Consider the following 27,490-nt stretch of genomic DNA (forward strand, 5'->3'; position numbering starts at 1 on the left):
GTATTAATAATTCTGGTAATTCTTTACATTTCGCTCCAAGACCGGTACCTGGTACTCGTGCCTTATCTTCAGCTTCTAGAACTGCCCAATCGATCTTTTTCTCTCCCACCTCCCATTCTTTTTCCTTGAGCTTTTCATACACCCCTGCGGGCAGCAGAACCTTTAACATTTTAATTATATCTGGATACGTGTATTCTCCCATACGGAGCATGTCTTTTAATTCTCGGTGGAACCCTGCTGGATCTTTATCATGACAGGGAATTAATTTCTTCATCTCTAGGAGTTCCATCTTTGTAATCGGAGTGTAAACAAACACTCGTTCTAGTTCGCCACCCGTTCCTCTAACTGGGTGGACTTCTCGTAACGGATTCTGTCTCTCCATGTAAAATGGTTTACTTTCTGGGGGTGAGACATGAACAAAATGCGGGTTCAAAAACGTTCTATATTTGTGACGCTGTTCTAGAATGACACTAATTAAATCGGTACCTAAACCTTTCCATCTATACTGGAGTAACTCGTTCAGGATATCATGTAACGGGCCTGGATCAGAGTGCTGACCCTCATACAATGTAATGAGGTGCTGAATCATATACATACCCGCCAGTCGTTGCTCGGCTGGGGGCATTTTCAGAAACATTTGTGCCACTATTTCGTCTGGAAAAGTGGTAGAATCAGTAATCCATCGGACTGCTGATCGGACTAGTTCTTGTTCATGCATGGTACTCAACTCACTGTAACCGATTCGTGATTTCAGAATGTGATCGGTAGCTTGAAATACTTGTTCTAGAGAACCTTGTTCTGGTGCTGGATGATGGAAAGTAGACTTGTGTTCTAGGCGTAAATGGCGATCTGGAAATCTGGATTTTCCTACATACGCTATTCTGTCGGGATTCTCGTCCTCTACCTCTTCAGTATCAGAGTTACTTTCTTTCTCGCTTACTTGTGCCGCTTTACGTTGATCGTGTAACCTTATTATTTCTTTACGAATTTTCTTGTACATACTGTCCATAGCACTGATAGTCTTGTGCTTACCCTCGGCTATACTATTACTCCACTTCATCAGGGCTCTCATTTCGGCCTGATTTTTGGACGGGTAATCTTGTTCTCTTATTAGACAATTAATCAGAAACTTTAATATCATGAGCTGGGTCTCAGCTTTCCTTTGGGACATGACATCACTAATACTTTCTGGATCTTCCCCTGTACGAATGAAACGATATATTCTGTCTAGATCTTCTTTCATATCCGGTAGGGTGACTAGATACTCGGCCACATTCCTTACGCGTAATGAATATAAAACCATATCATCCTCGCCTGGGACTGGGTCATAGCAGCATTCGGCAAGGGATTTTCTTATTTCTGCAACAGACTGATGTCTGGGCGTACGTTGTGACGCTTGCATATGTAATTCGGCTGTCGTTAAACGCTTATGTGGCGGCGGGGTTTGAGGAGGACCTCCTCCTGCGGCCCCTAAACTAGAATCATCAACTGATGCTTTTCGTCTTTGCACCGCAGGAAGTTGAGATGCGGGCTGGACTTGTATGGCGGGCTGGACCGGGGGGACCGTAACAGGTACTCCGGTGTCTGGAGGAGCGGGAAGTGCCTGATTTACAGGGGCTGGCGGAGCGCGAACAGGATTTGCATATTCTGGGACTGTGTCGTCCAAATAGGACGAAATGAAAATATCAGCTGCGGTCTGTTTGTGACGTAGCTTGGTCGGAACTAATGGTGGCGGAAAGTTACTGGATGCCTCCGGGGTCGCTTTTGGCAGGCCCTCGGCAAGAAGAGGATACATACCCTTAATGAGGGCATGCCTCTGTCTGTCTGACTGTTCGGTTTTAACTTGTTCACCTATCTCGATTAATTCTTTTTCTTGTGCTCGTTCTGAGGATTCTCTACTTAATTCCGACTTTCTGATTTCTTTTTCGGTTCTTTTATGAGCTTCTTTGCGCCATAACTCGATGGCATCTTTCTGTGACTGTCTGGCTTTCTTTTTCCATAATGCCTCTTCTACTCGCATGATGCACTCGGCATCCCATGTACCCGATACGGGCCATCTATACTTTTCTTCCAACTGTTTGGTATACTCTACCCATAAATCTAGATATAGTATGGCACTTATGCCATGCTTCTGATACATAAAATGACCTGGACTGTCCCTAGGCGGAACCGGGACTGCTGCTTCCAGTAGATATGGCAAGCACAATCACGAATCTATCGAACCTCACTCTGACTACAGCGGAACAACAGCTGTTGTCTCTGGGTCTTAATTACTGCCCGGAGAGTTCGTTCAATTATACAGGAACACGAGCGGATGTATTTCTTTTCATCAGGAAACTCAAGCTCAAAAAATTCTTTGCAATTAAATCAAATGTCAATGAAGGGAATTGCAATGAGCGCAATGACAAGCCTGGCGAGTCTCCTCTGGCTGCGCAAGTGATGCGAGAACTCTTTTAACACTTTGTGACCTGGGATCTGGCTCTTCTCCTAGCGCCAATGAAGATACCAACATACTAAACACCCAAGATCAGCTTTGTGCTATCAATGTTAAGCAAAGGGGAGCAGGGGAATGCCCCTTCAAAGCAAAAAGTAAATTTGTCCCAGTCATGCCCAAAGACGCAGTGGATATATTTCACGAATGCGTGGTGGAGGATCTAAAGACATTAAATAAATGTGTACAAAGACAGAAAAGCGCCAAGTGCAGGAATCATCTATCAATCGAGTACAACAAATTGATGGCAAAACTCAGTAAAAATCAGGACATAGTGATTAATTCCTCGGATAAAGGAGGAAATATTGTCCTTTGGCAAAGAAAAGAATATGAAATTGAGGCTTCAAGACAACTGAACGATAAAAATTATGTTTCCAGCAATGGCCTGGAGTACAAATGAGCTCGGGACACTTTGAAGCGGATGTTATTATCTTACAAACGGGAACACCTAATATCATCTGAAGAATATACATTTTTACATGTGGAAAATCCAGTGATGCCTCACCTATACCTGATTCCAAAGGTTCATAAGATGCGCCATCCCACCCCAGGCAGACCAATCATCTCTGCAATCAAAAGTATGGGTGAGAATGTTTCCCGCTACATTGATTTCTTTTTGCAGAACTATGTCCAGGGCCTTGCCAGTTACATAAAAGACACCGGTGATTTTTTGTCCAGACTCAATACTATACAATGGCAAACAAGCTGGTGCATGATAACATTGGACATTGAGTCCCTATATACATGCATCGAACATTGCAAAGGTATTGAGGCCATTAAACACTACTTAGGACAAAGATCATGTGAGTACTATGGACATAATCAAATGTTATGCAATTTAGTAAACTGGTGTCTGAATAACAATTTCTTCATGTACGGCAGGGACATTTGGAAGCAGATTAGGGGTGTTGCGATTGGATCCTGCTTCTCCCCCAGCTACGCGTGTTTACATGTGGGCAGGTGGGAGGAGCGGGATCTTGTTGCAACACCTGGCTATAACAATGTGGTATATTGGATGAGATTTATTGATGACGTTTTCTGTATATGGCACGGCGATATTTCAAGTGCACAACAGTTTGTTGAGGCTTTAAACACAAACACCAGCAATCTTTTTTTCACTTCTAACATAAGCAGACTATCAACCCAATTTTTAGATGTCCAAATTGATATCATTGAGAACAATATCAGGACTTCTCTATATCGTAAATCCACTGCTGGCAATAGCATATTGCATGCCAGCAGTGGACACCCCGACATGTGATCGAAAGCATCCCGTTGGGGGAATTGTTGAGATTAAAGAGAATCTGCAACAGTGATGAAAAGGTTGAAGAGGGCGCAAAAGCCATGATTGAACGTCTGCGGGCCAGAGGGTATAGTGAGACTACCCTTTCCAAGGCACTTACAAAAACTCAGGAAAGGTCTAGAACATCTTTGTTGTCATCTAAGTGTCAAGTGGCGGCTTCTTCTGATCAACCACCTAGGTTAATTATTACCTACAGCCGCCAACAAAGGCAAATCAAATCCATCATCAATAGGCATTGGCCCATTAAAAAAACAGATGGTGTTTTGAATTCAAGAGTCCCGGACAGACCTGTTGTCACTTTTAAGAAAGCCTACAGCATGCACAGCAGGTTAGTTAAGCCCAGCCCAGAGCTAGTCAGTGGCAGTGACTGGCTCCTTCGTAAGGGCTTTTTTAAATGCAGCTCCTGCCGTGCCTGTAAATTCAGACAAAATACCACCCACTATGTCAATCCATTCTCGGGCACCAGAATTGGAATAAAGGGCAATTTCAACTGTCGCACGGAGTTTGCTGTATATGTTTTGACTTGCACCTGCGGCCTGAGGTATGTGGGTAGCACGAGGTCGCAGGTGCATGTGAGGATATTGCAGCATCTCCGTGCGATAGTGAACCATGATTTGGCCTACCCCGTGGCACGACATTTTGACTCAGTACATGCCAGGGACCTGGCATGTTTGTGTTATTATGTCATTGATGCAGTGCCCTTGCTAAGACTGGGTGGTGACAGGGACAAGTTACTGAGGAAGTTGGAAACGCAGTACATAGTGGCACTAGATACTAAACAACCATATGGTCTTAATGCCACTGAGGACCTACACAACTTTCTGTAAACGTTTTTGGTTATATATTCTCTATAAAAGTCCCCTTAAGTGACGTCTGTATAATGGGAGTTTATATGGGTAACTTTTGATTACTGTATTATTGGGTCTTAGATCCAAGATGTAATATAATGTCAATATCAATAACCCATTGAGCAAATAATTTGGTCTACACGGTAAGATAAACTGTCTCAGAAACTTTTCTGACTAGTGTTTTGATATGACAGGGGACCGTGGATAGAAAACATTTCCCTTTTACAATTGTATATAATATGTAAATTTGATATATTTAGGTTTAGTTTTGTTCATCGTTTTTTCGTGGAAGAATGATCTCTTTTTTTCTCCCTTTTTTACATTTTACACGTGTATATACGAACACAATCAATGTGGTGGTTATTTCAAATTACATATATATATATTTTATGTATATGTTTGTACATAGGTCTAAATATTTATGATGCATTGTGAATTCATGAATTTGGAATTTTTTAATAAATATTCTAGACATTTGCTCAAGGGTTTTTCAAATATTGTCACTTTAAAGGTTTACATCACATGACAAAGCGGACCAAGTCTTTCATTGTGTAATAATATCTGGTCGTTGGTATAAATTAATCTGCATTAGTCACTTTATATAATCTGCATTTATGCAGTAGCAACAAAGCACCAGTCACTTTAATAGCCCATATTTGGGGCCACTGCATTCATGCAGTCAGGATATGTGAAAAGACCTTCTAGGAGATTCGTGCAATGATTTAAAAGAAAAGGCAGAGAGAGGAATAATATATATATAAAAAATAGATTTATCAAATGTTAGAATATACATTTTTTCATTAAATCATTTTCATGACGTAATATAAATTTTGTAAACAGATTTATCTTGTTTTGCAGACTGTATTATTTTTCATGCTATGTTGTGGTCAAGCATTTACAACAAGAATTATCGTCTGTTTTCCTATCTTAAATCAAGCACCCTTTTCTATGTTTATGTTCACTGTCATGTGATGTTTGACAGGAGGTGTGGCCCTTAGGAAGGGTCAGGGGAAAAAAAGCGTATATAAATAACAGGCCGACTGTTCTAACGGTGTGTGAACAAGAGTACATGGTACTCGAAACGCGTCATCTGAAAAGGTCGTAAATAAATTTTAACATCCTGCCTGAAAACGTGCGGTCTGCTCTCTTCTTTCGCTGCACTGCTGCCGTGGAGGTTCGAGGATTTGCTGTGCATATATATTTGTGTGTGAGTGTATATATATATAACAGCAGCCCGTTCCGACGTTGTCCGGGTATGAAATAGAATGTGTGCAATGTGTGTAATAGGCAAGGGAAATTTATTTTAAATATCGCGGTAGACACATTTTTAGCATGAAGTGTCACAATAGTTAGGCATGTGTGTGCAGATACTGTGTGTACCTCGGAGTAAGAAGTATTAGCAGATGTCTCTAGTGTGTACGTACTCCACTTCCGTAGGTAAGTGTGTGTGAAATTGCATTCAGTTGTAAATTTCGGGTCCCCGCAGGCACGCTGAATCGTGTCATCCCCCGCTTGAGACCCGGCTCCAGTTTTGTTTGATGTTGTGCTTGTGGTGTAAAGTCGTTGATGCAGAGAGTTGAGTGGGTGACAGCGCTCGCTGGAGACGCTGCGCGTGTGGGAAACTGTAGTCAGTTCAAAGGTTAGTGTCCCAGCAGGCGCGCTTAGTCGCGTCATCTGCCGCCTGAGCCCGGCTCCAGCCCTGGTTGATGTTGTGCGCCTGGTGTCAATTCGTTTATGCAGAGAGTTGAGTATGTGACAGCGCGCAGGAGACGCTGCAGTTAGTGTCCCCGCATGCACCGTCCTTTATGCAGAGAGTTGACTGGCTGACAGCGCACAGGATACTGTGCAGTTATTGTCCCCGCAGGCATGATCAGTCGTGTCTGCCCCCGCCAAAGCCCCGGCAATTGCCGTGCCCATTGGCCACGCCCCTTGCTCCCACTCAATTGCCGCACCCATTGGCCTTGGCCACGCCCCCGGCCCAACGCACACATTTGTTTTCCACACGCCCTCAAGGCACGTTTTTTTGGGGGGGATGTGCCGCGCGATTGTTGCCGGTTGTCGCGCCCATTGGCCACACCCCTTGGTGCCGCGCAATTGCAATTGACACGCCCATTGGCCTTGTTCACGCTCCCAGCACATGTCCCCAGCACAACGCACACGTTTAAGGAACGCTTTTTTTTTGTCGTCATGCCGCGCCCCGCCCACGCCCACGCCCACAAGGGACTACTTTACTGGTAAGGTTCTTTTACCTTTCAAATGTATATGGTGGGCATCTGTATAGCCTATGTCCTTCTGCTGCAACTGCCCTTTCCAATGCTGTATTGGGTGTTGTGATTGGTGCTGTGGTTCCTGAGATTACCCGCCTCAAAGGTTTGTAATATAATCATATATATATATAATATATAATAAACATATATATGTAGATAGATATATAGTCGCACCTGAGCCAAACATCCTCTCAACACAGTGCCCCGCTGAGCTTTGGGTCTGGATTATCCAGACCATAATGTGTGTAATGTTATTTATTGGAACGTTGAAGGGCTGGCGAGTAAGTTTGATGATCCAGATTGGGTACTCCTCATAAGAAGGTTTGATATGATCTGCCTCCAGGAGACTTGGACGACCAAAAACTGTTATTTTCTGGAAGGCCATAAAACCTTTTTTTGTGCCAACCATCCCTTCTACTGTGGGAAGAGCCAAGGGGGTTTGTTTAGCTTTGTTTCTTTAGTCGTCCAAGGCAGTCTTGCTATGTTGCCCCCAGAATTTCCTACCTTACAGGCATTGTTGTTATCTAGAAGGTTTAATAAGTTACTGCTCTTACATTTTTGCAACGTGGTACCTCCCTGCCTGAAGTATGTAATATCTCAGAGAAATACGATCCAGAGCTGTTCTAACATTTTTATTGCAGGAGACTTTAACGTCCACCTGTATGGGGCCCAAAGGCTTGAGGGGGTCAAAGACATGGGATGTGCACATTATACTGGCTTGCACATGGAACATACCCATCAAGGCAATATACTTTTTTTTGTGAAAGATAAAATGTTTTATGACAAATAATGAATCATTCTTTTCACCTTGTTTAAATTGCATTTCAGTGCTTACGTTTTACCTTTGACGAGTCCATTAGATTAACATTATCTCTGTAGACTTTTCACCTCTTTAATGCTTGAAGACCGCGATTAATGGGCAAAAAATGCAATTCATTTTCTGCAGTCTGTTGTGAGCTGCATTTCAGTCGATTTTCAGTACTTAATAGGTTTGGACTCCTTTCAGCTAGAAGCATTTCTTTGCTGAAACCTGCAAGTTATGCAGCAATGGGTTAATTATGGAGTAAATGTGGCAAGCCAACATATTTCTTTTTTTACATATTGTATTGATTTTACCAGAAGACATTAGCTGGTAGTTTTACATGTCATCATGGAGAATCCCATAAAAAAACAGCAGTGCAAGCATATAGCAATGTAGAGCCCCAAGTTTATAACTGATCAGCAGTTGACATATAACAAGTGAAGGTAGCATTTCTCTAAACTTCTCCGCGGACGTTGTTCCATATGATCCCAACTCAATTGGCCACTTAATGCTATATACCTGTTCAAGGTAACAGTCCTTGGTAACCATGTCTCTTCCATTAAGAACAACTAAACTAACCTCTATACCCACTCCCCTCCCCTCCATAGACTCAGCCTGAATCCTACACATCTAGTTGACCCACACCAATACAACATAATCATGGAGATCCAACACATCACGCTGTAACAGCAATCATCATTGTACAATTAAGACGTACTTCACGAAAACTGTCCTTAGCTTTCGCTCGAGGGGGTGTATGAGGAATCCATCAGCACGTTTGCACGTCAACAGCAATAAATTCTTCCAACAACACATTCCATTCCATAGAAGTGTTTTTTTTACGCAATCCTCTGTGTTCTTCCCTCTGCAGCTCAGCACCCTCTGCCCTGCCCTATCTAACCATTTCACTGAGCCATTCCTGTAGTGATGGCGGTTTGGCGGTCTTCCATCTCATGGTGATGTTATGCTTAGCTAATATTAAGACGAGATTAGCAAATTTGTTAACAGGGTTTCCCTTCTCCCCTTTTGGACCCAACCTCAGTTGGCAGTACTCCAGCACATCATTATTGCGCACCGGAGCGATGTCCTTCAGTGTTGCAAGTATCCTGCTCATACACAGAACTGTGCACAGAGACCTAGGACGTCAGTGAATTGTGGTGTACCAGAAACTCACCTTCGTACCTACAAAAACTCAACCAGCTAGCATCAGTGTCACATTAGCTCTTCGTCCTATAGCACAGTAACCATTGATTAGACAACCTAGAACATTCGACTTAGGACCATTTCAGGAATGTTGGGAAGTGAGAACACTATTTTGTTATACTCTCATACCAGTCCACAATAAGAGTAAAAAAGAGACACATTAAGGTTAAAATATTTATTTTAACGACGTGATCTCATGTGCAGTATTTTAGCCAACATAAGCAGACATATGATTAAGAATAAAATGGTCAGCATGGTTACAATTCCATAAAATACAAAAGGAGGAATCATATTACAATGATAGTGAAAACAGGTCCTATAGCGCCTAGTTTTAACACCCTCCCTATATAGGAACTATGTATTATGGTATACATCCTTTACAACGCAACTTTTACCACGCAGTGCCTTTTCGACGCAACTTTTACAACGCAAATCATTACAACGCATTGCGCTGGGGGGTGCTCTAGGATAGGGAATAGGTTTAATAGACTATCCAACACCTTCCCTACTATCCACGGGGACTGGAGTTGGAATAGTAAATTAAACTATTCACTATCCAGCGCCTAAAAGCACTATGCGTTGTAATGGTATGCGTTGTAAAACTTGTGATGTAAAGGTAGGCGTTGTAAAAGTATGCGTTGTAACGTCATACATCCATGTATTATAAACTAAAAAAGGTCTCTTGGGCTTGTTTTGGGGGACCCCATTACCTTTCCTCTCAGTAAGAGTAAATTACATCTGGATCAGCAAGGCTCTCTGCATCCCTGGAAAAGGAATCTTCCAAGTGTGTGAAATCATGGCGAGTGTGTGATAATAAGGATGCCAGAATCTTACTTGGCTCACAGCTGCCAAACTGTTGTGCCTAGAGAGCGATACCCGGACATGTCGAAAAACAGCTAACATGTTTTGATAACCTTGACGGCTCAGCACTCACTGTTCAGACTAGGGGCATGATGTAAGTCTACAGATGTCGAAAAACAAACCTTTTCTCATGTGTAGACCTTCGTGAAGGCTAACGTACAGAAACAGCTATGCAGTGTCGTGTGCAAAAGCAGCCAAAGGGAAAATGGCATTTAAACTTCTAATAAGCCATGCTAACATAACATGCACGCAAAGCAGGCCCTAGGCCATACTACAGCATCTTACATACGGACGCCTGTAGTTTCTGAGTTTTGGGCAGCTCCAAAGCTATGTAGGAGCATGAGCTGTATAAACTTTAATGTAGGATTCCTTGATACTTTCCTTGGGTATTCCAAGATAGTGTCCCATTCTTTGTCAGTGAGCACGCTGCCCATGTCCACATCCCACCTGCTGTGGAGAGGTTGGAGTGGCACTGCTGCTATCGTGCGGATCCCTCTGTACAGCCATCTTGTTAAATGGCGCCTGTTTCCCATCAAATATTGCATAGTGAGTACTGTGTGTGCGTTACTGGTTCTATCCCCTCTGGAGCCCAAGTGGTGCGTATGTATCGAGAAACACTAGCGTGCAGGAGAAACAGTGTATTTGGCACTCCATGCTCTCGGACAAAGACATTGTGAGGCATCTGGACACCGTCCAGAAAGAGCATACCCACCGTGTTCACTCGCGCGTCCCCCCAAACCAATATTCTTCTACTAGTAACAGTACCCGACTGCGAGGCTATTCCCAAAAGGGAAATTGTGGGGGCATATGGAGCTACCGTTTTGGTGTATCTCAAAGCATTTCTCCAATATAACAAGGCACGTCTTAATAAATGGGGTGCCGTCGGTGGTATCTTACTGTTTGGTAATAAGAGTGTATGTAAGTCTCCTCTTTCCCATGACTGTCGAGACAAAACAATCTTTTGTAAATTACGGCCCGCCACCCAGTATGCTAGCCATTGCAGCTGGCTCACGTAACAATAAGCTTTCAGGTCCATGGCCCCCATTCCCCCTTGTTTTGTGTCTAATTGTAGCTTCGCGATTCCAATACGCCTGCAACCTTTTCTCCAGAATAAATCTATCAATAGGGAGGTCAATAATTTAAATACCTGTGCCGGGACTATAAAGGGCAAGTTAGCGAAATATTATAACAATCTAGGGAGCATCACCATTTTGGCTATTGCCACCTTACCCGCCACCGATATAGGCAGGGATGTACAGAATTTTATTTGGGGCTTGAGTGCAGCTATAGTACGGTTTAAGTTACCATTTAGAAGATCTGTCGTGTCCCTGTATACTTGGATTTTCTAGATATTTGAAGGTATTAGGTGCTATTTGAAACGTCACCTTCCCGAAACACCTGGGACCGCTACATGTTGTGTCAGGCAAGAAGTAGACATAGGACTTGTTCTCATTTATCTCGAGACCAGAAAGCCGCTGGAACGTATCAAAGGTGGAAGGTATAGGTTCATAATCCTCGTCCAAGTTTTTGAAATATAAAATTAAATCATCCCCATATGCAGAGACAGTATGTGTGCTGGGTCCCATTTCAATCCCCTTATGCCCGTTATATTACGAAGTTTATACAGGAGAGGCTCCAAAGCCAAGATGAATAATAAGGGCGATAGCGGGCAACCCTGCCTGGTACCCCTTTCAGCACTGTACTGCTGCAAAATATGCTATTCTGTACGTGCACACACCGTGGGGTTCAGGTACAACAGTCTTACCCACCTTATATATTCCTTTGGGATGCCAAATCTGCAAAAGGCTTAGACCATATAGTGCCAGTGTAGGGAATCAAAGGCTTGACATAGATCAAGCGAAATGCACCCCCTTGCATTGGCTGTTGTCGGCGCATGTGCCATTATTTGGTGCAATCGCCTAATATTGAGCGCCATGCTTCTGCCCGGGAGAAAGCTGCATTGATCATTGTGTATCAACTGCGGTATAAACTGGCAGAGTCTATGCGCCAATAATTTACTCAATATTTTATAGTTCATATTTAAAAGGGAGAAGGGCCTGTATCCAGCCATATCCGTAGTATCTCGGCCCGACTTCAGAAGCGAGACCACTGTCACCTGTAGTGTGGTAAGGGGAAGTGTACCAGTATCTTAGGATGTCTGATACAACCGATGTAAGTGAGGTACCAATAAGTCAGAGTATGTTGCAGAAAATTCAATGGGCAGACCATCACCTCCTGGTACTTTATTATGAGGCAAAGTGTGAATCGCCCTTGAATTTCCATGCTAGTCACCGGCTGCCCCAGTTCCTCTTTGTGGTTTTGTAATAAGTGTGGGAGCTGCAGACCGTCAAAGAAGGGCTCAAAGTCTACGTCAGTAAAGTCTGCCAGTTTCTCATATAATTTCTCATAATAGTTTTTAAAAGCAGCGTTTATTTCTAGTTGTAAGAAACAGAACAGAGGCAGCACCAAGGATAAAGTAGCCAGGACCATGTAGTGTCAATAAATAAATTCTTTTATTTTTCTCATTTATAGGACAGCCAACGCGTTTCGCTCCCCAACCATGGGAGCTTCGTCAGGGCAAGTATGTTGGTCAGAACTTGAAGCGACGATGAATAACGTCAATGGAGTCGTTCGATCTAAACAGTACAGAAGCCTATGGCAAACTTTCGATATCCGGATAATATTTTAGCCACGTCAAGGGTATATATTTAAAAGACACAATTCTTCCAAGTAGTTCCAAAAATTAGTGTAAAATTTCTGGTATCCAAAGAACAGTAAATGCGCAGACCATAATAAGCTGCCACCAAAATTGCTGAAGAGCCCCTTCTCAGAGCGATGTCCCCATGACGGATTCAATCGGCGATCCTTGGTGCTGCCTCTGTTCTGTTTCTTAAGTCTTTGTCTGGATTTCCAGTAGGACCAAAACCGCAGCAGGTCCTGGAGGTTATCAGCACAACACCAAATTGGATATTAGAGGGACATCGGAAAATAGAGGTGCTGTCTACAAGATCCGCTGTGGAACATTTTTCTTTGGATTTTTATTTCTAGTTGTGTTTAAACTGTATCACCCTCCATATTCCGGATCTCTAGAACAGGAGACACCGACGGGGAGTCTTTAATAATTTTATCAAGTAGTGGTTCCACTCTATCTGCTGTGGCATGTTGTTTCTGAGTGTAAAGACGATAGTCTAGGATGCGCAGGTCTTCTAAGAGTTCTGCGTGTCTTATATGCGCGTCTTCCAACTGTGTCTGTTGTGCTTTGTTCAGTACAGCTTCCTGCTCTAGCCTACCCAGGCGATTTTCGACCTCTGTGAGTTGTTCAATGAGGGCAAGCCATGCTCCTGCTTTCGTGCTAATTGCTACCCCTCGTATTACAGTTTTAAAGGCATCCCACTCGATTTGACGCGTGGTTGCTATATCTGAATTTTCAAAGAAATAATTGTCTATGGCCGTGGAAAGTGCATTACGAATGACCAGGTCTTCTAAGACCAGGGGCTGCAATTTTCAAGTCAGTACCAGGGTAGGAATCCTGGAGTGTAAATTCTATGAGATTATGATATGATAGTGTTTTGCCCAAATTGTGTTGAGTCGCTGACGAAGCCAAGTAAAGTCAAGGAGCAGAATATTCTGTCAATTCGGGTATGTAACCTGTGTAGTGGTGAGTAGAAGGCGTATTCCCTGCTAATGGGATGTGCCACACGCCATGTATCCCCTATCCCCCACCCATCTGCCCATCCTTTTAGTGCTTCCGCCAACTTCCTACATCCCGATTTGTGTAAGGGAGGGCGCGACCTATCCAGATCAACATCAAGCGCTGCATTAAAATCGCCACCCAGTATTCAGGGATATTCTTCCCAGCCCACTAATATCGTGCTAAGGACCTCCAGGAATTTGTCTTGGTCAGTGTTTGGAGCGTATATGCTTCCCATCACAATGTGCTCCCCATCTAGTAATCCATGTATTCAGACAGATCTGCCATTTGAGTCAATCTTCTGCTCTATTAACTTGAAAGGGGTACTATTCCTAAGCCATATCGCAGCCCCACATGCAAAGGCCAAGTAGGACGTAAAAACAGTTGTCCTCGCCATTTCTTTTGCAGTTTAACTGCTTCATCATGGTTCAGGTGGGTTTCCTGGAGAAATGCAATATTAACTTTTCATCTGTTTAGCTGCGCCAACTACCTATGCCTTTTATGAACGGAGCCCAGCCCTCTTACATTCCATGAGCTGTACTTATATCTGTTAGGATGTGTCATCAGATCCTAAGTAGGGTGATCTGCCATGAACATATAGGATACTAAGCCAATCTGGTGTCATGTAATCTGTAGCTGAGCCTGTGTAACTATGAAAACACCCCAATACTAGGTTCCCCCATAAAACATCAGCGAACCAAACCATGAAAAATAGTTCAACAGGAACTCTAAATAAACAGTACCCTAGTGCAGTCGCCAAAGGGGGGGTGGCAACCACCACGTTCTTAACATACATTACCCTGTATGCAGTTACATTGTTCTCATCACTCCAGCACAAGCCCTATCATCATGAAATAAACATAGAGAACTGGACCATCAAGTGTCATTGCAGATGTCAAATCATACTGATCAGTACTTCATACTATACCAACTTCCGGAGGGCCCAGCATACTACCTTAATAGTCATACGTAGTCTGTGGAGTAACTAATGGAAATAATGTCAGACTGGTTTCAGAGTCAGAACGAACTGTGGCATCATCTGAAGAGTGTACAGATACAGCTCGGGACTGATCATCATGTTCCGCCAGGGCTGCCACCATCAGGAGAGCATCTCTCTGGCTGTCTGAGATCTGTTCCAAAGATGGGCTCACATCAGATCCATCTCCACGGCGTGAGTCTCCTCCATGCTGGCTGCATCCTCACGTTATGACAAGGATCGTGCGGACTGGCTTGGCGGGAGCGAATTCTGAGATACAGGAGGCGTGAGGGTAATTTCCAACCAGTCTGCCACTTCCTCAGGATTATCAAAAAATATAGACTTTTGGCCAAAAATGACTTTCAAATGGGTTGGAAAAAGTGAAGCGTATTTCAGGTTGCGCGCTCTCAGTTTCTTTTTAATGTCTTGGAAAGTGGCTCTCACTTTCTGAACCGCCAACGTAAAATCCGTGTATAGAGAGATCATGTTATTCTCAAAGCAGAGAGGAGCCTTCTCTCTCGTGCTATCAGTGGTCTGGGCGGCGCTCCCGGAAGGGGAGGCCTGGGCGGCACCCTATGCGCCCTCTCCACACTATAGAGTTCCATGAGGCCCTCCTTAACTACATGCTCTCGCAGCCATTCTTCCACAAACTGGGTGGGGTTAGGCCCCTCACTCATTTCCGGTATTCAGTGCGCCACGCTGCAGCACTTTAAGAGCACAGGAATGCAACATATCTACAATGATATGTCGCATTCCTGTGCCCTCCCCTGCACTGGCGCAGAAACAGCTGCCATCCGTCGGCGCAGGCACCCTAGCACCATGGTGTACGGATGCCAGCGCCATGGGGAGATTGCTTTTGTGACGGAAGGTGCCTCTTCCTGCACAAAAGCAATCACTGCAGGCATTTTCCTCTTTCAATGCGTGCTGTAGAATGCAGAATGCATTGAAAGAGGAAAAAACGAGGAGAAATGAAAACATTTCTCCTCGTTACGCGCAGCAAACTGACGCATTTCCAGGTTTATGTTTTTTGGTAAATCTGGTAATGCATCAGTGGACATGGGTGTTGCGTGGGAACACCCACTGCAACACCCATGTCCCTCCCATAACACGCAGTGTTGCATGAACAGGGGCGACATTTACAAGCACAGGTTAAGTCACGCAGGGTGACTTTACCTGTGCTTGTAAATATCCCTTAGCAGGCTGCGCCACCGGTGCGTCATGCAATGTGATGCACCAGCGGCGCATGGGGCTTTTAAATCTGCCCCTTGGTTTTTAAAATGTTATCAACCAACAAACCTTCCAAAGTGACACTTTTGATAGAAGATACTGATAGATAGCAAACCTAACTGTAGTGACATATTGCTGTTGTACCTTGTGCAAAATAAAAAATTACTTAAGTGGCTAATCTGGTATCTACAATTGGTGCCTTGTGTTTTTCTCTAGGCTCACAGACCAATAGTGCCACAACAAGCACCAGCCAGCCAGCCAGGGACATCTGAGGAGACCCAGCCTTTCGAGGGATGGGGAGCAGTCCCAGTGGTGGCAGGGACAAGTCGTAAGACAACTTGCTTTCGTATTGACAATACTGTATTTGTTAAGCGTTGAGTTTATGCACTCAGGGGCATATTATCAAGGGGGTTTATCTCTGCTTTTTTGGCTTTAAAAGCCAAGAAAGCGGAGATAAAATTATCTCCCTATTACCTAGCTGTCGCTAACACCAGTTAGCGACAGCTAGTAGGAGATAGCGACCATCTTGGGCCCCACTTTGCATGTCAGTGATATTTATCACTAATGACATGCAAAGTGGGCGTGCCAAGATGTTAGCGACTGGAAACAGTCGCTAACATTGCTATCTCCTATTACCAACTTTTGGAGATATTCGCGCTAAGCGCGAATATCTCCAAAAGCTAACACCTGCCCTGAGCAGTTCTTAGCCATGTTATCCAATGGGAGGTGGATAACATGGCTAAGAGCATTAGCGCGGTAATGCATGAATATCGCTGACTTTTCAGCGATATTCATGCATTGTGGCCGTTTTTTATCGCATTTGCGATAAACCTTGGTAATACCAAGGTTTATCTGCGATAAAAATCGTCGCAGCTCAGCTGTAAATTTTTGTCTCTAACCAAGCAATAGCGATAATTATCGCTATTGCTTGGTAATATGCCCCTCAGTTACTCTTATTAATCCCACTTTTCCTTATCTGACCACTGCTTAGTTGTGTATTCTCTTAGACCATGGCAGGGACCCACAGCACACGGCTGTCTCTTTTTCCTTCTTTGGGGAGGCAATGTGCTGTCTTTGAATACTCGGGCACTCAGCAAAGTCTGCAGAAGGTAGCTGCAGAGGCCGCCACCTGGAGTTTGTGCAGGTTCTACCATCTTTGCAGATTTCCAGTTGATTGTAAACCCACTACTGAGCTTCAGGTGAATGTGGTGGTGGGCTGTGGAGTCTAGGGTCATGGGGCTGTCTTGAGGCATTCTTCTCCTAGCAGCACACTCTTCCACGGCTCATGTTGCTGGGTTAGTGGCACATTCAGCTCAGGTACAGTTCAAAGCCACGGTGGTCCAGTCCGCTCAGGCACAGTTCATGATGTTGTAGTCGCATAATCCACTCACACACAACTCCATGATGTCTCAGCAGCATGGTCTGCTCAGGCCAACCTGTACGGTGTTGCTTCAGTGCTAAGTGCTCATTGAGATACATTATGGTTCCTGGAGCACACATGTTGCTCTCTTTATTTTCCTGGGCAGACTCTAGGTGATGATCCCTCACCTCTGGTGAGTTGGCTATCAGGAAAACAGGGCCCTGGTGGCACAACAGTCCCTGGACTACACCCTTTCTTGGTCAGAGAAACATTGGAAATAAAACAAGTGGCCCAATGGCTCCCATTTTAATATTGTGAAATTAGACCAGGATGTTGATTCTCTGCACTTTAAAAGCGGGTTTGGATTGGATCTTTCATCTGGATTTTCTAGGCTGTTCTCCAGGCAGCCTTTGTGTTGGGTGATGCTCATCACAGCAGGTAGGCTGGAGTAACAACCACAGAGTCAGAAAAATGTGATATGAGCTTTCTCAACAGACACTCTGAATAGTGATAATTAAAGAAACAAAAGGCTGGCCTTGCCTATAGGACCCTTCATACTCTGAACAACTGCAGTCCCACTCTTCACCCCACCATCTGCTAAATTGCAGTGCTCAGGAAGACTACTCAGCAACCCCTCTCAGCAAAAGGGCTCCAACAATATTCCCCACTTCAGTGTCTAGTTCTCCGTCCTGCTTCAAGAATGTCATCATTACACTTCCACTGGGAAAACAACCTCACCTCCATCTTGTGCACATGAACAGGCCAGGGGCTTCTAACATGGACCCCTTAGGACCCCATTACTCTGACCTATTCATGCACCCAGTGTATTACACAGGTCATGCACATGTACAACATTCACTTGGGAGATTGGCATTAATACAAGGAAATGCCTCTTTTTGCATGGTCACTTACAATGTTTTAGACTAATGCTTCTAGTTTTTTGCCTCTGAAGGTTCACTGAGGCCTGCTAACCAGACCTCAGTGCTAGTGTTCTGACCATTAAAAGGTATTTGTCTGGTTCACCCACAATTGGACTAAGTTAACTTAACCATAAATCTCCAGAATATGGTACAAGGGTACCCCAGGCTTGTAAGTTAAAGTGTCCTTCAAGGACTGCAGCACTTATTGTGCTCCCATGAGTGTGACAAAGCAACATTTGACTCCAAGCCCGCAATTGCTTGCTGGTAGAGGAGTTTTCGATTCCTAACTCAACTTTGCCATTCAAAGCAAAGACAAGGAGAGAGCCCAAACCTTTAAAAAAACATTTATTAGTGACCCCTAAGGCAGGCTTATTGAACCCTAAAGGCATCGTGATTATGCAAAAAATTTGAAAATGTGTTTCTTGACTTTACATGTCCTGGAATTAAAAACCTGCATTGTTGGTTTTACTGTGAAAAGGCTAGCAGCCCCATTGCCGAGTACAGAGTTAGACTTTGGCAGTTCAGCAGTGCTAACGTCTCAATGACTATTAAATATGATGCTAGGATGGTAAAGTCAAATTTAATGTAACTTATGGCCATATGACAACTTTAGTAAGTAGCTATTGTTGTCCAACGTTTTCCAGTTACTTTTTACTGTTGCTGGTCACAAACAGCCTGCTGCCATCCTGGAAGGACGTGTGAATGACTCGCAGGAAAGAACACAAAGGGCCTGCTGTTGGAAGTGGTGTGACTTCTTGCTGGCAGGAAGGCCAAACACGGTGTGAGCCCAAAACGCAAACTTCAAAGGGAAAGCCATCTTTGAAGGACAAATGGTGAAAACACAAGAGGGGGTGCTCTTTAGTTCTTACAGACAGGTTGGCGCCAGGGATAGACAGGACAAAACAGTGTCCAGACTGTTTTGTTTCCATGGACATGTAGCCCCAGGTTGCCACACCTCAGGGGTGGGCTAGGGAGCTCCACACACCAAGAGAAGGGTTCTGCCATCTTCGGAATGGGTAGAATAGTACAGTCTGGGATAGCTAGTTGCTACACTTCACAGGAAGTCACCACTAGGAGGGAGGAGACCTGGTAGTTGTCACACACCCTAAGTCACAACCTAGGCATAAAAGTGGCACCGCTGAGACCCAGACCTCAGATCTCATCCGCACTGAAGAGGGACCAAAGAAGGACTGCCCTGCTGGTCCCTGGACCCAGCAAAGAGAGGCTGCACCAAGACTGGACTGCACCTATTGCTCTTTGGGCCAGCAAAGAGAGGACCTTGCCTGACGTGCCCTGCTCAAGGAGAAATGACCCCGAGCCTCAGACAGAAGAGGTGACTCCAATAACCAGTTGGCTGACTTCCTGTTACAGATACAGAACCACAAAAGCTGAAGGAAGAAACCTGCCTTGGGCAGTTGCTAGCCAAGAATGCCTGACTGCCGCAGACTGTAAATGTGCAACCCTCAAAAGTTGCGCTCAAATCTGCTGGACCTGGGAGAGTAGTGCAGTTTGGTCACCCAAGATATAAATTATTACCAGTTAAAGGGAAGAGTTGGTTTCGCTGTAACCAGAGACCAGCAGACCAATGGCAACTGTTTTTTGCTGAATTCAACTGGACTTTAAGGGATATCAACCCTGTGGCCAAAGTCAGCCCACAATGTTTGTGGCCTGAAGGGCGGCTCCAGAAAGACCCTCGTCACTGGATCAGCATCCTCATCATCCTTCAGCATCCTACATCTCCTGCATCACAACCACTCCATAAAGTTTAGGGTGGGCCTCTCGTAGAGCGTGAACTGGACTGAAACTACTTTAACAGCGAGGTACTGTCCAACCAAGCCATTTGTACCCCTGTTACTCGCTCCCTGCAAGGGCTTGGTTGCCCTCAGCGGGCCAGACAAGTTCTTTATAACTTTATAATTGTTTTCCAGAGATTGCAAAATGTGAGTGCAAGCACAGTTCATTACAATGATTTATTGCATTGAATGAAAAAGCAGTTCCTTAAAAAAATTATATCTCTGGAACCCACCTGTGGATTTCTGTTATTGAAATGAAATTTTGAAGATCAAAATACAAACTATTTTTAAAAATTGGTGTCAGATTTTTATCTTGCATTGTTGCTTTCTGGTTTGACTGTTTAGTACTTCTTAATGCTTTACACTTGTTCCTTTGATAAATCCTCACTGCTCGGAACCACAAATTCCCAGGGTTGATCTGAGGTTTTTCAAACCAATCTGTCTGGACCCAGTAAAGGTAGTGAGTTTATTATATGGTGAGGTGTCACAAGCTAATCATATAATAAACCACTTTTCTCACAATTAGGATTTGGCTTAGCTCATGAAAGTAGAACTTTGCACAAGCTGGTCACAACTACTGATTTACAAAACATAATATGCTGCCTTTACTGTTCACTAGGCTAAACCCATTGCAGGGACAGTGGGACACTGTCAATCAACGAGGGGACGCTTAACTGGGTCACAGTACAGGTCCCGCACCTAACTCATGTCAAGGGATAGGTCTAGGTCTTCGGGCACAAATTATATTAACATGAGGCAGGGACCATCATAAAAAATCGGGATACAAGATCCTCACTGTGGGAACTGAGGGCAGGGGAACATGTCTTCACACCATACATGGTACAATCCCGTCATAACACCTGCGTACCCACGCATTAGGAGGCATGCCAGTGCATGGCTGCAATCTTTGAATGGGTTCTGATGAAGAAAACCCATTTAAAAATGGCCGTCGTTGCACATGCATGCATACTGATGCATGTGTCTGTGTTTGGCATGACGCATGACCATAACTCTTCATGAAAAATAAGCCAATGTGCAGTTCCTAGGTATGTGGAAGTGTTCAGGTCTCTTATGAGGTGCCCTCACACACCACAGGTGATGACATGCTTCATCATTGGGCCTGTTCCTCGTTGGGCAGACAATGGAACAAGCATTAATATATCACTCCTCGAATTTTAATATCGAAGGGTGATCCTTTCAATCAGCTAACATGATGTGTTATCCACTGCATGCTGCTGCTATCTGGTCGCTTCTCCGAAAGTACCTTTAGTAGCAAGCCTAGGCACTCCACGAGGGATTAGTTTATCCATTACCTTTCTCTCTCACTAGAAGCTCGGTGAGACCCCCATGGGATTACCAAGCACTGCAATTATGTTCTCCCTCCCCTTTTTTTAATTCTGTTTCACCTTTACACTCTCTTTCAGGTCTCACTACACCAGGCCAATCGACCTGGTGCCCAGCAGCAACGATGGTTACATCACTACGTCAAGAACTGGAATTGCAGTAGTGCAAGAGTTGAGATTATCTTCTCCAAAATATCACAATCCTGAAGAATTGCCACTAGACCCGTTAGGAGCTTATTTAGGCAAGAAACATGTCGACCCCATGCACCACACAGACCGAGTAGGACCATTAACTCCAGGCAGGGCTTTCAATTTTTAGTTAGGTTAGTGCACCCTAAGAATAAAATTATTGAAAAGGGCAACCCTAGACCTATTTTAAACTACACTGCAGACTCACAACACTACCCTGTCCACCTAACCTCACACACCCTACGGTTTCATAAAAAAAGATCTCCGCTAAAGAGCCCCTTCGCGAGTGCCCGTTGGGTATTGCAGCCTGACGAGAAGCAAGCCCAAAGATGAAGCATGACATCCCCCAGGGTGTGTGAGGGCACCTCATAACAGACCTGAACACTCCCGCACACCTAGGAACTGCACATTGGCTTATTTTTCATCTTACGTTTTAGGAGTATATGTGCAGGACCTGTTTAAAAAGCTCCTGGTTCCTACTATTTAAGAGACATAACTCTTCATGTGCATACGTTGCGACATAGGCACCATTTTAATTAACTGTCCCAACATGACTGATGACCATCTTAGAACGGTAAATTAATATGTTAAAAGAAAGTAAGAAAGAAGTGCATGCAAAGCACAGTAAAGGAAGTAGGTGATCCAAAAGCACTTTTTAGCAGTCTAGACCACAAAAAAACAAAAAACATGGGGTGTGGTAGAGATTGGGTGGGGGGTTGGGGAAGTGGGAGCAAAAAGAAAATGTGAGATGAAGAAGAAAAAAGGGGTGAAAGAAAGGAAACAGATGCACTTTCATGGGGTGCTCAATGGCAAATTAAAAAAGAGTACCCTCAACTATGCAGTGGAAGGATACAACTCATCCTATCAGGACAGTGTGATACCAAAATGGTTGTGGCTGGGACACACACAAGAATACGGAGGAAATCCATTGAATCATAACCTGACAGCAAGGGGCTGACCAAAAGCCCAATCTTAAGGGCAGATTTACAAGCCCCTTGCGCCACTTTTGCGTCACTTTTCCCATGTTAAAAGTGACGCAAAAATGGTGTAAGGGGCTTGTAAATCTGCCCCTTGGTATTTGTTAAGTACTGGAAACTGTAGGTCTGGCAACACTTAGCTAAGGCTGTGTGTAGAAGAGACCTAAAAAGGAATCGACTTCGGTGACCCATGACACACAATCCTTCTTTATGAGTTATATGTTCCTGCCTTCAAAGAAACATATACATGTCCAATTAGGGTCGGGGAACATCTTATTAGTTTCTGGATTCCTTTTTCTTAAAAGAGCAGAGCAGAAATATGAAATTAACATTAAAACTTTTTTTTCCTGGAACATATCCTCAAAAGGTCATCAGCATGTTCCAATTTTCTAGAAAAAAAAACACGCACAGCAGGTAAAACGTTCTTGTGGAAAAATATTGAGCTCTGACACAAGAGATGTTAAGCCACAAATTAGTTGGAAATGAAAGCTGCTGCATAAATAAAATAAGGGGCGATTTATCATCATTGGATGCAACGTTTGGTCATATGGAGGGGGCAGGAATATGCCATATATATGAAGATATTCCCGCTTGATATTCCCGCTTTCTCACTGCGCTGGCGCATTGAGTGGGCGCACTGAGTGCTGCCTAGTGCCAACGCAAGCTCCCTTTCGCCGTGGTGCTGGCGTGCCTGCCTTGCAGGCAGGATTGTTTTTGTGCAGGAAGAGACCCCCTCCTGCACACAGTCAATCCTCAGATTCATTTTCCTCTTTTTAAGTGTGCTGCAGTTAGAAAGAGGAAACAACGAAGAGAAACAAAGATGTTTCTCCTGGTTGTGCCACTATCGGGCAGGCGCACAATTGTGAGGCATTCCCAGGTGTGAATGTGGGCTCAGATACATATGGAAATAAATCCAGGAATTAGAACAGGCAGCTAAAAGGTCAAATGTTTAATGGTGGAAGCCTCTAAGAGTCCCCTCCTTGGCATCACGGCTGGCTTGGGCGTTTTTGGAAGAGTTTTAATGGTGTAAATAGGAGGAAATTTTCTTTCCCGATGACAGAGACTCTCAAGATTAGTTCCTTTTAGTGAACAATTCGACTCAGGATGTTAACCGGCTCCATGTGGATGCCGGTACAAGTACAACATGAATACCTGTCGAACTGAGATTTTATAAACACTTTACTTGCCCTGGATAGAGGACACACTGGTGTACGATACTCCACGATACAGAGTTAATTCGCCCTGAAGAAGTCCATGAAGGACGAAACGCGTTGGCTTTGGCTACAGACTTTTAAATGAAGATCTAATAAAGAAAGAAGTATCAAAACAACATTGATTCTGCATTGAAATGATTGACATTTGTATATAAAATTGTATAGTTTACTGCATAAGTGTGGTGGACCAACTCTGTATGTAATGTATATGTAAGGACAGATCTCTACCCTAGGAGATTTAGGGGACTTTGAATCTCCGGTCTGTGGCACCTTAAAACTACATAATATAGGACGAGAGATAGGTGCAGTCATCTATAACCCCATTCCCCTTGAGCGCTTCTTTAACATGCCAAGTGTGCCGGTGACTACAAGAGCACCTGCGGGCAGCAGGCCTGAGGATGACGCTGCCGTGCTATCAACAGGCCCGCAGCCCCCACAGACGCCCCCCCCCCCCCCCCCAGCCCCATGTAGGCGGGGGTGGTCTGAACCCTCGCCATGCGCCCATCCTCGCCTGCCTCCCCAGGGCCACGGGCCGCAGACACCTCCAGCTCCGGCCGGACTTTGTTCTCCCACCTGTCAGCGAGTCCGGGGGGAGCCGTCTCCCGGCGCCGTCAGCCTCCCAGGCTCAGGTCTTTAATCACAGCCGAGCCGCGCGCGGGAAAGAGATATTTTCTGTAAAGTGTACACTACTTGCAAGAGCTAGTCACACTTTTTTTTGTTAGCAAAAGAAAATGTTATCTAACGTGTACCGTGACTGTCATTGTCACTTCTCTTCTCTGCCTCCATTTTGTTGTCAAAGGATGAGGGCTGCAAATTAGCGGCTGTCACTCATCCTGGCCCCGCGAGGAGCTGCTCCTGTGCTTGATCATTATGCGGGGAGGGAGAGGGGCTTCTGCGCATGCGCCCCCCTTTCAGTTATTTGATTCTCATTTCGTGGCAGGGAGTCTGTATATACATATTCATGTCATGCCAGTGTAAATAAACGTGGCCCAAAATCATACCTTATTTACAGCAAGTGTATTAATAACGCACATTCATAGATTTATTAACGCAGCACTAAGTGACAGAGGAATAAACACTGCTTATTGTCTCACAGAGTGTCCTGTTTGTTACTACTGCCGAGGGAAGGGAGGGACATGATGGCCCAATGGAGGTTTCTCCTCTCATTCGTGGCTCCCCCACAAGGACACACGGCTATTCCAGCGGCCTGGAGGTCACCCGGGGTCATTTTAGGCCAATGCGAGGAGTTTACTGCTTGTTGTATCCTGATCTAGTTGAATCACTTTGCAAGTTCTACACATGACAAAAACACGATTGCATAAACCATATATGCAGCTCGCAGAGTGTAATATACTATTTGGTACCAGTGTTGAGGGAGGGGACGGGCTTCAATCATGTCCCACCTGAGGCTTCACCCCATACCAGCAGTGACAGCCAGTGGCATAGTAAACCCTACATACAACACAGACACACATTATTTAGTTTCACGGGTAAGCCTTCTTATTGAATGTTTGACAGAGGTTTCAAAGCTTGTATGTGACAGAAAATAGAATAGATCTGTCTATTATTTCCCATAATTCGCAGTGCTAAGTTCATTTTCAGGATATTTATCTTCCTTTAACAAATGTACAAAAGTTAAATGGATGGTTAACACAGCATTTCGTATTTATTTCAGAGCTGCTAAAAAAACCTTTCCCAAATGCAGCGTTGCTCTCAAACCATTAGTCGGTAGGCCGGACACACTTGTCCATTCTTGATGCACGCATCTGCCAATGACTCCTCCCCAGTGTGTGAAAACAAGCATTGGAATCACAAGACCCTGATAGCAGAATTTACACTGTCCCACATCACACGTTATTTTCTTTCTTAGTATATGTCTTGTTAAGACCACTGTCAGTGCACAGAAAAAGAACAGTACATTTCAGAATGCTTGGTTTTAAGTGACCTAGAGTGCGCATGGCATTCAACATTTGATTTATAATAATACACGTTGCATAAGACGTGTTTTAAGTATTAGCAGACCATTCTCTTCGAAAACACACATCTCTCTAAACATTGACAGACATCTGTGGTCTCAGACACACAAAGAATACTAAACAGATGACGCTCCATTACTGTTTGCCTTTGTAAAGAGTATTAAAATACAATAATTAGGTAAGATACCAAAATATACAACAAGAAATATGTAGTGTGGCTCCATAGCATCATCTCAGGGTTCAGGGAGCATGTATAAAAATGTTACCAGAACACTCCAATGGCAATATGGCATCATATCACACATTTACCTGTTATCTATCTATCTATCTATCTATCTATCTATCTATCTATCTATCTATCTATCTATCTATCTATCTATCTATCTATCTATCTATCTATCTATCTATCTATCTATCTATCTATCTATCTATCTATCTATCTATCTATCTATCTATCTATCTGTCTGTCTGTCTGTCTGTCTGTCTGTCTGTCTGTCTGTCTGTCTGTCTGTCTGTCTGTCTGTCTGTCTATCTATCTATTCCTACCTATAGTCACAATATCACCTCCACCAAAATACAAATCCCATTATATCCAATGGCATTTATATTACGGCGTTTGGGATATTCATCACCGTTGCGTCCATCCCCCGAGATCTAAATCAGGCCCTTAGTCTGCATTCTGCATTTAATGGGGAAATATAGTGTTGTACAGTGAATTTATGATATTGAATGTTTATTTTTTTCTTATTTCTGTAATTACAGCGGTACTCCACAAACGTAAAAAAAAATATAAAGTAATACGACTACTTTTACCTACCCTTACACAAATATAAACGGACTCATCTATTCCTATCCACTTATAAAACAATAGTAAACTATAGTTTCACGTAATAAACTCTGAACACAGACTAAGTGTGGTCTAAACAATATGGGTGCCTTTCAATTTTGTAAGCGCTATCGTTACCCAATCATATATTGGTTTGTCATCATGATGTTCCACGGTTTACTACAAAATTATCACGGTATACAGCAGCACAATATATCACCAAGTTTTGTGCCTTGTTGGAGTTATTCACAATGATAACTTGCACTTTTGGCTATGTTTAAAATTGTTTGCGATTCACAAACGCATTTTATTAGTATTATCTTTACACCTGCAAGGTCTCAGTACATGAAAAGATAGGACCGCCCTTTCTTTTTATATGCGGAAACTCCACAGTTGTAATGATACTACTCGTAAAATACGTTTGTAAATAGCAAACAATCGTAAACTTACACAAAAGGGTAAGTTTACCTTTGTGAATTAGGCCCTGTAACTTTAAAACTACTAAACCAATTTATATCGACTACCAAAAAGGATCCTTTACACTGTCAAATCTATATTTCTGCAAAATTCCATCGGAATGTGTTCAGCCATTTTCCTGCTACGTCTGTTTAAACAACACTATATGACACAACACACCACTCTGCCTCATTGTAACACATGCCACGCCACTCTATGATGTCACTCCACTCTACAGCACCCCACTCCACTCTACAACAGTCCATTCCACTCTATCACATGCCACTCCAAAGCTCTACACTCTATGTCACTCCACAGCACTCTGTCAAGGTCATGGAGGGCTTTGTAAGCGTACATGAGGATCTTGAACTGGCATCTCTTCTGGATGGGGAGCCAGTGGAGGTCTTTCAGGTGGGGGTGATGTGGGTTAGTTTTGGGAGGTCCAGGATGAGTCTGGGTGCTGCGTTCTGTGTGATCTAGATTCTTCTGAAGAGCTGGGTGGAGATGTCGGCATAGAGGTGATTGCCATAGTCGAGGCAGCTGGTGAGGAGGAGCATCAGGCCCGGACTGGCCATTGCGGGCACCGGGCAATTCCCCGGTCGGCCGCAAGGGTGGGGGCGGTTTTTGGGCCCCTTGGGGCCGTTTTTGCAGCAAAGCTGCAAAATCGGCCCTGTAACAAATTCGGCAGAAAAACGGCCCTGGTAAAGAGCTTGGTGGCATCCCCCCCCTCCCCCAGGGGGAGGAGGGGGGCCGGCCGAGCACTTTGC

The 27,490-nt window shown here is 44.1% G+C and overlaps 1 long non-coding RNA gene across 4 annotated transcripts in view; it reads right to left on the reverse strand.

Annotated features, from left to right (window-relative positions):
• Positions 1 to 27,490, reverse strand: part of LOC144782605 (uncharacterized) — an 834,782-nt gene that overhangs the window by 111,779 nt on the left and 695,513 nt on the right. For 2 of the 4 annotated variants that reach the window (XR_013601168.1, XR_013601167.1), the window contains exon 6: positions 7,752 to 7,939. The exons of the other annotated variants lie outside the window; for them this stretch is intronic. This is a non-coding gene — a long non-coding RNA (uncharacterized LOC144782605). The remainder of the gene's footprint in view (positions 1 to 7,751; positions 7,940 to 27,490) is intronic. 4 annotated transcript variants of the gene reach the window in all.

The sequence above is a fragment of the Lissotriton helveticus genome, chromosome 9 (genome assembly GCF_964261635.1).
Source record: "Lissotriton helveticus chromosome 9, aLisHel1.1, whole genome shotgun sequence".
Taxonomy (NCBI): domain Eukaryota; kingdom Metazoa; phylum Chordata; class Amphibia; order Caudata; family Salamandridae; genus Lissotriton; species Lissotriton helveticus.